The sequence below is a fragment of the Natator depressus genome, chromosome 10, assembly GCF_965152275.1.
Source record: "Natator depressus isolate rNatDep1 chromosome 10, rNatDep2.hap1, whole genome shotgun sequence".
NCBI lineage: Eukaryota > Metazoa > Chordata > Testudines > Cheloniidae > Natator > Natator depressus.
The window spans coordinates 24955382-24969077 of NC_134243.1; the positions used below are offsets into that span (position 1 = coordinate 24955382).

The window sequence follows — 13696 nt, forward strand, 5'->3', positions numbered from 1 at the left end:
CATGCATATTAAAGAACATGAATCTCAGGAAATGGTGATAAAAATTAATCAAGCCAAGTTCTGAAGCAGCCAGAGTGAGGAAGTTATTTTTTCAGTAAACTCAACTTTTGAAATGGCAGCTATATAGGTGATCTAAAGGACAACTTATCTGACAGTATGATTGGATTGTGCTGAAGTGAACCACCATCCATTTGGTGGGTTTGCTTGACTAGTCTGTCAATGAATAAGTGTCATTGCACCTGGCCTGTTCTATTTAGGCCTGCATCCATCATAACCAATGCTGCCTGCTTGCTCACTAAAGAAAATATGAGTTTCACTGGGAAAATAAAAGAAAGTAAATGCTGATTCATTGGGTGGTTTGGACGGTGACAGATGTTGTCAGAAGCTGTTAGTGATGCGACAAGTTGAAAAGATTAAGAAGCAGAGTTCAGTTTGGATGATTGTCCAAATCTCCTCTGACCCTATCAGATCTGCAGATTCGAACATGAAGTCTTCAGAAAACATGCTCTCTCATCAGATGACTAATATATACTGTTTGGACCTGAAACACCACAAGATCAGCTTCTTTGGTGACATCTCAGTCAGCACGTCTGCATTTGGCCCCAACCAGAAGACTGAGGTGTGCTAAATTTTAAAAAAGGTAAGCCAAACTTTCTGAAACTCCGAGAAAAAAAAGTCTAGCATACATTCTGAGCAAAGATTTAGGTCTGTGCCCAGATTTACCTTCTACTAGAAAATAATAGTACCTATTTTCTAGTTCCTGACAATAGGTAGCACCTGAAAACTAGGACAACAGAGATTTCAGTCATGAGCAGGTCTGCAAAAGGAGGAAGCATGTAAAGAGATAAGACAAGCTTTTTAAAGGTGACTAGCGATTTTGGGTGCCCAACTTGAGACATCTCAAAGGGGCCTCATTTTTGGCAAATGTTGAGCATCCACCCTCTGAAAACTGACCCCTTTGAGGTGTCTGAGGTTGAACATCCGAAATCTCTAGTCACTTTTTGAAAATCTTGGCTGCAGTATACACATGTATACAGGCCTGGATTAATCAGCGCACCCTGTGTGCACTTGCACAGGGAGTCCCATCTCAGGAGGCCCTCTGGGCCTCAAGTTGCCACTTGGCAGGTTTTTGTTGCCCATTGTAATGTGCCGGGGGGGGGGGGAGGGCGCACAGCGGCAGTTCATTTGTAATTTACCAGCACATTGTAACAGGCAACCGTTGCTGCATGCACACACAGGGAGGTGCCAGGAACTGCTTTCACTACAGTGCTCAGGTCACATGGCCACTGGGAATGCTGCTGGCACAGCACCCAGGTCCCGCTCTACATACCAGGCCCACATCAATGCGGCGGCTGAGACTCCTGCTCCTCTCAATGCCAGAAAGTTGGATGGACCCAAGGCTGAGCAGGAAGGGCTACAGAGTGGGGACGTGGGGGGAGGAAGTGCTCCCAGGAGAGAACTGTAGAGGGGGTCTCTGGGCTGAGGCTCCTGGAAGGGGGTGGGTGAAGAGGCTTATGGACCACGAAGAGGCTTATGGGATGGGGGGCAGTGACTGGTTTTTCTATCTCTTGGAGGTAGCAGCTCTATTTGGGCTCCGACTACGTTTGGCCAGCCACCCCACATCAGGACTCATGACAGGGGGGCAGGCAGGCAGGCCAAACTTCAGTGAGTGGTGTTGCAATCTGGTTCATGGGGTCGCAGTGCCACTCAGGTTGGGCACCCTAGGCAGATGAACAGGCAAGTTTGCTGCCTTAGCAGCTAGGCTTCTTCCCTTCTATGTCTAGTTTAAGGAAGATGGGTGGGAGGGGCAATTTCCATAGTGCACAGGACCTCAAAAAACTCTTTAACCCAGCCCTGCGTTTATATGCCATACCCACTCCTGTTCCTAACATATGTACATATTCATGTGGAGGTCAAAGCTCTGGTGCCGGAACCTTAATTTCTTGCAGGTCCCTAGAGCACCATGAGTACCATGGACTCAAAAGAGAATAAGAATACATACTGCTCCTAAATTGCAATACTCAGACTAAAGAACCAAAGTTTAGACTCCCATTGCACAATTCTTGGAAGTATCTCCTCATCCTCATGTGCTGATAGCACAGTAGTAGTAATTTACATCTGGGAATGACTAAAAGAAACATTATCAGCCCAATTCTGTGAGTTCCTTGTTTGCAGAAATCCCATTGACTTCAGCAGCAGCTCCAGGATCATGGCCTATGCCATCTTTGTGGGAAAGCAGTCGTGTGGGAGACAAAGCAACTTAATCACCTGCCTAGAAAGAGTATTCTGAGTTTTATTTCCAAATTAAAGAGAGTTCTGTGTCCATCAGGAATCAGGACAGAGGGAAGGGGCAGCAAAGGAAGAGCAGAGTGAAGAAAGAAGGGACAAAACAAATAGATGAGAGACTTTTGGAGGGCAGACTCATGCACAGGATTTTTGATATATGACCTTGAACTAACAAGAGAGACAGAAAGACTGATTGGAGACATGGCTTCAGAGCTGTATGGGGAGACCCAGGCCACGTAAGATTTATGTAAGATTTTAGGTATATGATGTCACACCAGTTTATGGTCCCCCTCTTGGCAACAGTAGTCTAAGACATGTTTGTTGAGTTCCCTGAATTGGACTTGGTGATGCACAATGCTGGGTACCCCAGAGAGAAAGGAGGCAGAATCAGGAAAGAGATGATGAATAAAGCACTTAAATTTTTATCAAGAGAAGTGCTGAAAACCATCAATTTCCACACTCTTTAGTGGGAACTGATGGCGCTCAAGACCCTGTAGGACTGAGCCCTGGATCAGAGGAAAGGGTAGTACAGGGCCTCTCCCCAAAAGGTGGGGCAAAGATGTTGTCTGCAGTCAGTGTGGCCAGGGGCTAAATGTGTGAGATGTGGCTGCTAAGGGTCTTTCAACAAGACATTTAGGGTCTGGTCATGCTCCTGCTGACGCCAATGGCAAAACTCCCACTGATTTCAATGACTCAAGCCCTTCAAGCATCATCTTCCCTACTTCCATTTTTAAACATGTCTATTTTTAAACATTATTTTTAAAAATATTTTTAAACTTCACGGGGAACCACTTTCCATTTGCACCAGTGAGACCTGCAGAAAATGTGCCACTAGTTCACTTTGTTGAACTGAAAGAGCATTAAAATTTTATCTGTTCCACTAGAAGATCAACAAAAGAAAATCTGGCCTGTGCTCCCACAAGAATCAAATAAATACCTTCGCTGTCTGGGAAGCATGCATTCTGGATTCATTCAGAATACAATAGATGATAAAATCTCCCATCCCAGATCATTTTGCTAATCCCCAGTGAACCAGGGAATTGGTGTTTATTTAAAAAAAAAAAAAAAAAAAAAAAACAGTGGCCTTCTTTTGCTAACACAATGATGGGTTCTCTGCTCCAAGAATGAGAGGATATAACATGATCTTAAAATATTCTGACTGCTAATGTTTCAAGAGCATGTAGGAATCTCTCAAATGGAGAGGGAAACTGACCAACAACAGATAAAGACAATAATATGTTGGAACAGTAAGCTCGTTTTCTGAAGTTGTTGAAGTAATGGGTTTAGTTCACTTCAGTAAAAAAGGCCTGTTATGTTGAGAGTATTTGTATTAAGACATGTTGCAATAAACTACACTTTGATTTCATTTGTTTCTTTAAAGAAAAATCGATCTAACCTTAAATGATACTAGCTTTGCTGGTGCCTTTCAGCCAGTACTTTTGAGTTCATTAGAGCAGCTGAGTTGTTTAGCTTGCATATCTGTAAGAGTCAGAAATATGCTGGCTAATACTCAAGGTCCTAATCCTGCAAAGACTCATGCACATGCTTGACTTTTCACACTGAGAGTAGTCTCACTGAAGCCAACAAAACGATTCATGTTGGATAAAATTATGCATACGCATACATCTTTTTAAGATCAAGGCTGTCCTCTGTGCTGCATGATTACCATGCTAGCAGCCTATCAATGTTCCCATAATTTAATCTCTCAAAGTGCCATGAGTACCATTTATCAGAAAGCACTGTTGTAACGTACTCCCTAAATAAAAAAAGTACAAATATGTCAGCAGTCTGCAGATACCAGTGCGCATAGCGAAGTACTCAAATGCATGGGGGTTTCCAACATCTCCTTGTTTGGCAGATTAAACACCTGAAGTTGTCTGCCTTGATTAGGCTCTCATGTCTGAATGCATTCTGGTGTCAGAGTGACCTGATCACTTACTCCATGCATCTATCAGTTCCAGCCTTCAATGGCAATGGCATTCATAATTTAAGTGACTGAATCATAGATGGCTACTACTTGAAATAATGATGGCTTTTGGGGGGGCTATTCCTTTACATTTTGCATGGGTGATGTTCAGCCTCTTAATGTATTTGTTCCTTAACTGTGATGGAAAACTTACTAGAGGAGAGCTCGGTAATAACGTGACACTGGCTCCTCCCCTTTGTTTCTATCCACTTCCACAGCTGTCCAGACTCTTCATTCCAAAGAAGAGTTTGAAGGTCTGTAAAAGCAGCTGGAAATGAGGAGCCAGATTTCGGTGCCTATATTAGGGATGTCTGTAGAGGAGGAAAGGAGATGTGGCTCCAGTCACTGAGGACTGCTGCTAAGTGAAAGAGAAATGTCCAAGGGGGAAGGAATTGAGGCATCCAGACAGTATGTACTGGAGAGCAGAGAACCAGACAGAAGGTCTTTGCTTTGAGAGGAGAACCAAGTGGCAGGGAAACGTGTAGAGGCGGGGAGGAGAAGGGGTCTAGATGACAGAAGCGTGTGCAGGGAAACAAAGGACCAGAGAGGAGTACTGTAGAGAACACAGAATACTTCACTAATATTGCCTTTCCATGTACTTTGGGAACCCCTGTCCTGCTTACTCCATTATAAATGCTCCAATTATAAAAGCTGCTCAGCATGAAAGAGACCGTCTCTGGGTGCTTACTGTTTAAAGTGATAATTTATGTCAATTCTGAAACCATCATTTCAAAATTGGCCAATGCCCAAATATGAGAATATCTGAAATCCACTGTCTGTAGTTTGGGATCTGAACTATTTAGTTCTTTTATTATCTTGAGATGGACTGACTTACCAGCTCCCTATGAATCAGCTACCTTGCTCCCCACTCAGGACCTCCATTCCTTAGTGGTGGGATATAGCCAGCTTGTGATAACTCCCCTCCTCCAACCCCAGGCCTCCTCTAGCAACAACAAAATCTATTCTTATATTTTTTCCATTGAAACAGCATACCAGCCAGCCTCTCTCTTTGGTTGTTATTTTTCCTAGCTTGCACCTTAGCTTATTTATATTTCTGTAGGGCTTGTATGTTGCGTTTCCTCTTTTCTATCCTTGATGCTCATTTTCACAGAGTACTTCACCAATTAGGCTGCACTGCACTGGTCCTACCTTGCACTCTTAGGACCAAACCCTGTCCCTTTGGCATGCTCTATGTGCAAGGAGCATGCTGGATCACTATGGTCCAGCTTGGAGCCAAGACTACCCCTGGAATCCCAAGGAGGGAAGTCATTCCAGAAGCCCATAACCCTGTGCCTTGGCTATGAGGCCTTGAACCCTGGATAATGAGGGCCTGAGCATATGACAGCCTTCCTGACAGCTTGGGGGGTTGGAGGGGGGGTGGGGGCACGGAGGTGTGAGTTCCTCCATTGTTCACCTGAAGGGAACTAAGAAGAACAGCACAGCTGGAAGATTCCCTGTAGCTGACAGTGTCAAAAAGGTATCATCAACCAGGACCCAAGCCACGTCCACTGGGGCACAGAACCCTTCACAGTGATTCCCCCACAACCCTAGTATCCCTGCCCATGCTTAGGTCACACAGTCAGTTCTAATTTGTGGGGGACTTGTCAGAGACAAGTCTGGTTCCTCCTTTGCCTCCCACAACTTTGTTGTGGGATTTACTACAGCCCCAAGGCAATGCTATTCTCTGTGAGTCATGTGTAGGAAGAGAGGGGGACCAGGACATCTGGAGGGCCACTTAGAGGGGTGGGGAGATTGTTTGCATGAGCTCTTTGCCCCACGGAGTTGCTCAGGAGAGCAAACTTTAGAAACCATCTTCGCTCTCTCCACTTAGCCTCATTGTCTCCAGGATTGTCAGGCTGGTGCAGAGCCACGATACATGGGTCTGTGTGGCTAACATGCCCCATACTCCCTCTTAAAACAGGGCCAGGACTTGGCCCTTCGCAATTCCAACTGTCTGTGTCCTTAACCTGCCAAAGAGACCCAGTGCCACACTCTTCTCCCCGTCAAGCGAGAGACAAGAGTGAAACACAATACACAATTGAACAAAAACAGTGCCTAAAGGAAATCCAGAGACAAACCGGTTTGTATAAAGCCAGTGACCCTGCTCCCATTGAAAGCAACAAGTTTTTTTCCACTGAAGTCACTGGGAGCAGGATGGGGCGGAGAGGCTGATTGAAACACCACTGAAATCAACAGGAGTTTTTGCGCCAACTTCAACGAGCTAAGGGTCAGGCCACAAGTCCATAATTAACAAGCAGTGAGGCAATGGAAAATAAACAACAGCTAGAAACTGCAGATGTGTCATATATATTTTACATAGGGTCAACAACAGACACAAACCATACTTTAGCTGTATCAGTCCACTTCCTCCATCCTGCTCCAGGATCTGTCCTGGGCTCTGATCAACAAAATGAAGGTCAGAATCTCTTGGGAGGAGGATTCCCACCTGTGAAACTGAACTGTCGGTAACAGCCAGTACATTCTGAAAAGCAAATGTATTTGCCCACGTGTAGCCCTTTGGCAACAAAGCTGATATTCTGAGTGGGCAGCTTAAGGCTTTGCTTTCTGTTCTTTTAGGAAGCCATAAGTGTTTTATGAAATCAGTCAGTCACTTCTGAGATCAGCAGCCTGTGGCAGCGGGCTAGGAAGAGGCAAGAGCTCACACAGCAATGAAAAATTATATAATACAGTTATGCAGGTTGTTTGAGAGCTGTGTTCGATTTCCCACCCATACATAGTTCTTCAGCGAGCCCAAATAAAGAGCCTCTGAAAGACTCGCCTGCACCCTCTGTCTTACATGTGCAGCAACCTTTCATTTACAGCACTGGGAACTAAAAGAACATGTCAGGCATCTGGGGTGGACAGAGGTACTGAAGAGGGATAATTGAACATCTGTTTGCTGAACACACACATTTAATGTAGGGCTTGACGTTGAGAGACTGAGAACACAACAGGCCCCATTGAACAAAATGGTAAACTTCTCTTTGAATTCAAGATGACCAGGATTGGGCCTAATGGAAATTGCAAGGTATTTATGTAACCCCTTCCTGGAGGACTCCTGATCCCCAAGCACAGTAGAGTCCACTTACTCTTCTCTCCTGTGTAGCTGTGTCTCCCCTTAGACCAATCAGCCTTGGGTTCATTATGCTCCTTGAGCAAATGGCAGGTGTCAGCCCTTGGCTTGCTGATCTCTGGAGCTAAACTGGATTCCCAGTGCACAGAGCCCCCATCTAGAGGCCAGGTGAATAAATTAAACATGCCCCCCTCCCCCCTGTGGTCTCCAGGACATTACAAATTCAAAGCAATCAAGGATCAACCAGGTTAAAAAAGGCACAAACACTTAATGAAGGGAAAGAGCAGGGTTAACTTGCAAGGGGTAAGACTAGACATTAGGCAGAGGGAACAGGCAGGGGAACCAAGAGAACTGGACATGAATGGACGGGTTATACCCACACCCATAAATCAGACTCTCACACAGAGAGAAGCATCCCCTATAACAGCAAAGTGTAACCAAACTCCCGTACTTAGGCTGTAAAAGCAAGCGGGTGCCACCCCAGAGTTTGCCCACAGACCTCAGCAGTCCCTGTGCATGCAGCAATTTGTGCTGAGCTCTGTGGGGCAGACTGAACTCAGGTAAGTTTGTCCAGTAAAATAACCAGATCAATGCTGGTGGCCTCATCGTGGCAAGGGTATGGTGCAGCATTAATGCACCCCTCCAATTCCAGGTGAGCCTTCGCTTGCCTGTGCGCCCACTGACCAGGCCTCTGCTCCCCTCAGAGCCCCTCCCTAAGCAACAAGGGGCAACACCCCCATTACTCATGGGTATGGTGTCCCATTGCAAGGCACATCTCTTGCTCAGTAGACCAGGTCCCAGGTGACTCAAACCCTGCCCTTCCTTCAGCTTCCAGAACAAGGGAGGCCTCACAGTGAGAAGCACAGACAGTCCTCTGCTAAGGAAACCCCTCATCTTTGGCTCCTTCTGCTACTGTGACCCACTTCCTTCCCCCAAACTTTGTCTCTGTGCAGGCCCACATCAGGTCAGGGCAGGCCTAGCCACCTGCAGGCAATTCAGGGACTGCAGCTGGTTACCTTGCTTGTCATTCTGGCTCCACCCCGGCCCTCACAAACCTGTCTGTGTCACTGGCACCTGATTAGACAACCCTTCAGGGCCCTTCTGCTGCCTGGAGCCTCCAAAGTAGCCCAGGTTGCATTTATTATTAGCTTTAGATTAGCATCTTGAGGCCCTCATGTGCTAGGTACGATACAAACACACAGGGAGAGAATCCGTGCTCTGAAGTGTTTATAATCTAAATAGGCAAGCAAACAAAGAGCTTTAGACAAGCAAGCAAACAAAGAGCGGGAGGAGTAAACAGAGGCAAACCAGTTTACCCAGGGTAACTCAGCAGGACAGTGGGAGAGCAAGGATTAGAAGCCAGGCCCCTGAATCCCAGTCTAGTGCACTAGGCTTTGCTACCTCCCCAATATGTCTCAAGGGGGACCCTTAAAAAGCAGCTTAGTGTTCTCAGATTTAAAGCTTAAGTGAAAAATAACATTCAAACAGGTAAACTAAGACCCCTTTGTTTCATTAACAGCAAACTCCTACAGTTGTCCATTAAAGAGAACAAAGAGATTTCTGCTGAGTTTCCCTTAGATAGAAGATTATGAATGATTTCCATGTAATGTTCAAGAGTTGAGCTGGGCAAATATGTTGTAATAAAACCCCACAAAAGGGGAGAACGGCCTGGAATAGTGTTTGTTATAACCCCCAAAAAGCTACCTCTGAAATGGTCATAACTGCATCAAGGAAACCTCTATTGAATATTTAACAGCCCCTTTCCCTACCATGGATTGCAGAGGAATTTATGGTTTAGTGCTCAAACCATGCAATAAATTCAGTGGGTATGTCTACACTGCATACGAAGCCTGGGCTCCAACCCATATTTGAGTGCACACACAAACCAGTTTGTCTCTCCACTCAGCAAGCATTCAAGCACCTGGGTCCTAGGACTCTGCTAAGGGGGTGGGTAAGAGCCCGAGTCTCACTGTGACTCAGGTCCAAGTCCTGTCATTTTGCAGTGCAGGTCAAGCTGCATATCCAAGTCCAAAGATCAGTGCAGTGCGGTTTGGATGCATTTGCATGGCTGTGAGATCCAGGTCCAGCAATTCTAAGCCCAGGTTTACAGTCCAGTATGCATGCTCAAGCATGGGCTTGTAAACACCAAGTCTACAAGCCCAAGTCCCACAGACCTGAATTTACAATGCAGTGTAGACATACCCTATGTTACCTTATACAGGCAAAAGGTGTTTGTTTCAGCAGAGTTATTTCAATTTGGGATTATTCAAACTCTGAAGTGAGACTTAGTGATGCAACCCACAGGGACTCGCGGTGACAAAAACCTATGTGAAATGGTCAAGGCACAGCTCTTCTCAAGAGTGGGTGAGTTCAAGCAAGGAAAGAAGGACACAGTGACTTTTCTCTTCCTCCTTCCCTCTCTGGAAAAAAATGGAGCATTGCTGCACAAAAAGAAAAATGAAAGAAATTTCATGAAATTAAATATAGCTTAAATAATTGTGGGTGAGTAGCTGTTTTCCCTGTCTAAGATGAAGTGAGCAGTGAAACATGGGAATTGCCATAATCAGATCTGTGATCCATCTAGTCCAATATTCTGGCTCTGACAGTAGCCAGCACCAGATGTCTCATTCCTAATAGTTAGGAATTATTTCAGTCCTGAAATACGACGTTTTATTTTTCAACCAATACTTCTTTTTTAGCATTAACTATTTGATATTGTTATATAACAATCCAATCCCTCTTTGAATCTTGTTAAGTTCTTGGTCTCAATGACATCCCATGGAAATGAGTTCTGAAAAATAATTGCCCACTGTGTAATAAATTGTTTCCTTTTATCACTTTTGAATTTGCTGCATTTCAAGATCATTGAATTGCTCCTTGTTCTAGTGTTATGAGACAGGAAGAACAGACACTTCCAGTTTACATTCTCGAAACCATAGATTATTTTATATATTTTTCTCATTACCTCTCTTATGTCCTTTCCAAAAACACAAACCTAGTCTTTTCAAGTCTCTCCTAGTCTGTGTTTTTCCATGCCCCAGTCAGTCACTCTCAGTAGAGCTGGTTGGGAATTTTCCATCAAAATGATTTTTACACAGAAAATGTAGTTTCTGCAAAAGCAGAACATTTTGATTTTGCCAATATGTTTTGGTTTACCATTCGGAAAAACCTTTGGGTCTGTTTAATCTGATTTTAAATGTTTTGGTTTGTTGACCTGAACTAAAATATTCTGTTTTGAGTCAGTGTGACATTAAACTGCATCTGAGGTGCTATGGTGCCTCATAGGAATTGTAGTTTGGGTGCTTTATGCCCCCGTTCTCTCTCTCATGGACTGGGCTCCATAGCTGGACTACATCTCCCATGATGCCATGCAGTCTCCCCTCTCATTGAACCACGTGATGCATCATGAGAGTCCAAATCTACTTTTTCAGAATTTTCCCTCAGCAAAAAATCTTTGATATTTTGACGTGTCCCAAATTCAGGATGAAAACAAATGTAAAAATATCAGAATTTCCTACAGGACAGAAATTCAAATGCTCACTCTGCTCTTAATGAGACACTTATGATAATTGGGCCTACAAATTTACCCTAATTGTGAGCTCAACTGCAAAAAGTGAGTGAAAGTTCATAAAGTGTAACAATAACCTATAACAATAAATGTTTATGAGAAAAGATACAAAAAGGAGACAGGAAGACTAAATTAGTCCAAACAAAAAGGCTCCTAATACAACTCATTACGACCATGCCTGGTAAACAAGAGAAGTGTGCTACGAGAGATCAACGAACCAAAACTGAGGTGTTGGAAATTAGGCCTAGCTGGTGGACAAAATAATGAGGGACTGCCCATCGCTCCCTTTTGGGGCCCTTAAAAAAAAAAAAAAGAATTTGGAGGAGGGAATCCAGCTAACATGACTATGGCTGACTGAAAAGGGGGATGCAAACGCTGGCTGACTAAAAGACAAGCAAACAGGAAGAAGCGAGCTTCACCATCATGGCTGCCATGCCACTGTCGCCGGGGCTCCTGGACCATCTTTGTCCTAAACCTGAGAAATATCTTAACTAGACCAGGCCAGAGAGAGGGACTCAGATGACATCGCCACTTCCAGCAGCTCTGGCTAAATTCCAAATACCACTCAGGATGTAACTCTTTATCAACCTCCCCTCCCCTTGTGTGTTCTTTTCCTTCCCCACCTTATTTCTTCCCTTTCCTATCCCTTTCCTTTTGCCTTCTATTTACGAGTCCGGTTTAGCCAGACAAAACTGTATATTTTGCAACATTGCTGTAAGCTGGAGACCAGCAAGAGGCAGCTAACAGCTATGCCCTAAATAGCCCCACACTGGTACAAGTTTGCCAGGTTTTGGAGTGGGTGATAAGACAATGTGCTGTGTCTGTGTTTTTCCAGCAGCAAGGCTGCAAGTGAGAGTCAACACCAAAGACAGATGCTGCATTTTCTATCTTCACTGTTCTTTTCTTCCCCCTTTTGTGTGTGTGTTTCTTTTATTTTGTCTTCTAGGAAATGGGATTGGAGGTTAACTGCAACAGCAGTAACCACAGCTCCAGGCCATCTCAATTTACTCCTTCTCTTTTCCCCCAAAGGACAGTTATTACCAAGTTTAATACCATCTAAGAGACTGTCAAACAATGTGGGGCGGGGGGGGGACTCATTCTAAAACCCTTCTCCAGCTAAAGGGAAAGAGATTAAGAAATGTTAAAATTAAAGCCTTATTTAATATTCTATATTTAAAATGCTTTAAACTGTTTTTCTTTTCTTTTTTTCCCTGTATCTTTAACGAAAGGTGGAGAAGAATTTATAAAATGTTTACCCTTGTACTAAGCAGGCTGAGGTTTCTGTATATGACTTTTGGTCCTCTCAAATCTGGTATTCATCTTTACAATGGCTAGTGGCACCATTTCCTGCTATATATACCCCTTTATGTCTCTATAGAGGAGAACAATGGGGAGCATGTCCGCGAAGAGTTTGCAGAGAGCAAAGTTTGAAGATGGGTCATTCAAGTGAAACTTTTTAGAGTAATAGCCGTGTTAGTCTGTATTCGCAAAAAGAAAAGGAGTACTGGTGGCACCTTAGAGACTAACCAATTTATTTGAGCATGAGCTTTCGTGAGCTACAGCTCACTTCATCGGATGCATACTGTGGAAATTGCACAAGACATTATTATATACACAGACACCATGAAACAATACCTCCTCCCACCCCACTCTCCTGCTGGTAATAGCTTATCTAAAGTGATCATCAAGATGGGCCATTTCCAGCACAAATCCAGGTACTCTCACCCTCCGCCCCCCCACAGACAAACTCACTCTCTTGCTGGTAATAGCCCATCCAAAGTGACCACTCTCTTCACAATGTGTATGATAATCAAGGTGGGCCATTTCCTGCAGAAATCAAGGTTCTCTCACCCCCTCACCCCCCTCCAAAAACCACACACACAAACTCACTCTCCTGCTGGTAATAGCCTATCCAAAGTGACCACTCTCCTTACAACGTGCATGAAAATCAAGGTGGGCCATTTCCAGCACAAAACCAGGTTTCCTCAACCCCCCCCCCCCAAAACACACACAAACTCACTCTCCTGCTGGCAATAGCTCATCCAAACTGACCACTCTTCCCACAATGTGCATGACAATCAAGGTGGGCCACTTCCAGCATAAATCCAAGTTTAACCAGAAGGCCGGGGGGGGGGGGGGGGAAGAGAGGAAAAAACAAGGGGAAATAGGCTACCTTGCATAATGACTTAGCCACTCCCAGTCTCTATTTAAGCCTAAATTAATAGTATCCAATTTGCAAATGAATTCCAATTCAGCAGTTTCTCGCTGGACTCTGGATTTGAAGTTTTTTTGTTGTAAGATAGCAACCTTCATGTCTCTGATTGCGTGACCAGAGAGATTGAAGTGTTCTCCGACTGGCTTATGAATGTTATAATTCTTGACATCTGATTTGCGTCCATTTATTCTTTTACGTAGAGACTGTCCAGTTTGACCAATGTACATGGCAGAGGGGCATTGCTGGCACATGATGGCATATATCACATTGGTGGATGTGCAGGTGAACGAGCCTCTGATAGTGTGGCTGATGTTATTAGGCCCTGTGATGGTGTCCCCTGAATAGATATGTGGGCACAGTTGGCAACGGGCTTTGTTGCAAGGATAGGTTCCTGGGTTAGTGGTTCTGTTGTGTGGTATGTGGTTGTTGGTGAGTATTCGCTTCAGGTTGGGGGGCTGTCTGTAGGCAAGGACTGGCCTGTCTCCCAAGATTTGTGAGAGAGTTGGGTCATCCTTCAGGATAGGTTGTAGATCCTTAATAATGCGTTGGAGGGGTTTTAGTTGGGGGCTGAAGGTGACGGCTAGTGGC

The 13696-nt window shown here is 44.5% G+C and overlaps 1 long non-coding RNA gene across 2 annotated transcripts in view; it reads left to right on the forward strand.

Annotated features, from left to right (window-relative positions):
* The window catches only part of LOC141994422 (uncharacterized), a 66198-nt gene that overhangs the window by 20452 nt on the left and 32050 nt on the right, over window positions 1-13696 (forward strand). For both annotated transcript variants that reach the window (XR_012641126.1, XR_012641125.1), the window contains exon 2: window positions 469-640. This is a non-coding gene — a long non-coding RNA (uncharacterized LOC141994422). The remainder of the gene's footprint in view (window positions 1-468; window positions 641-13696) is intronic.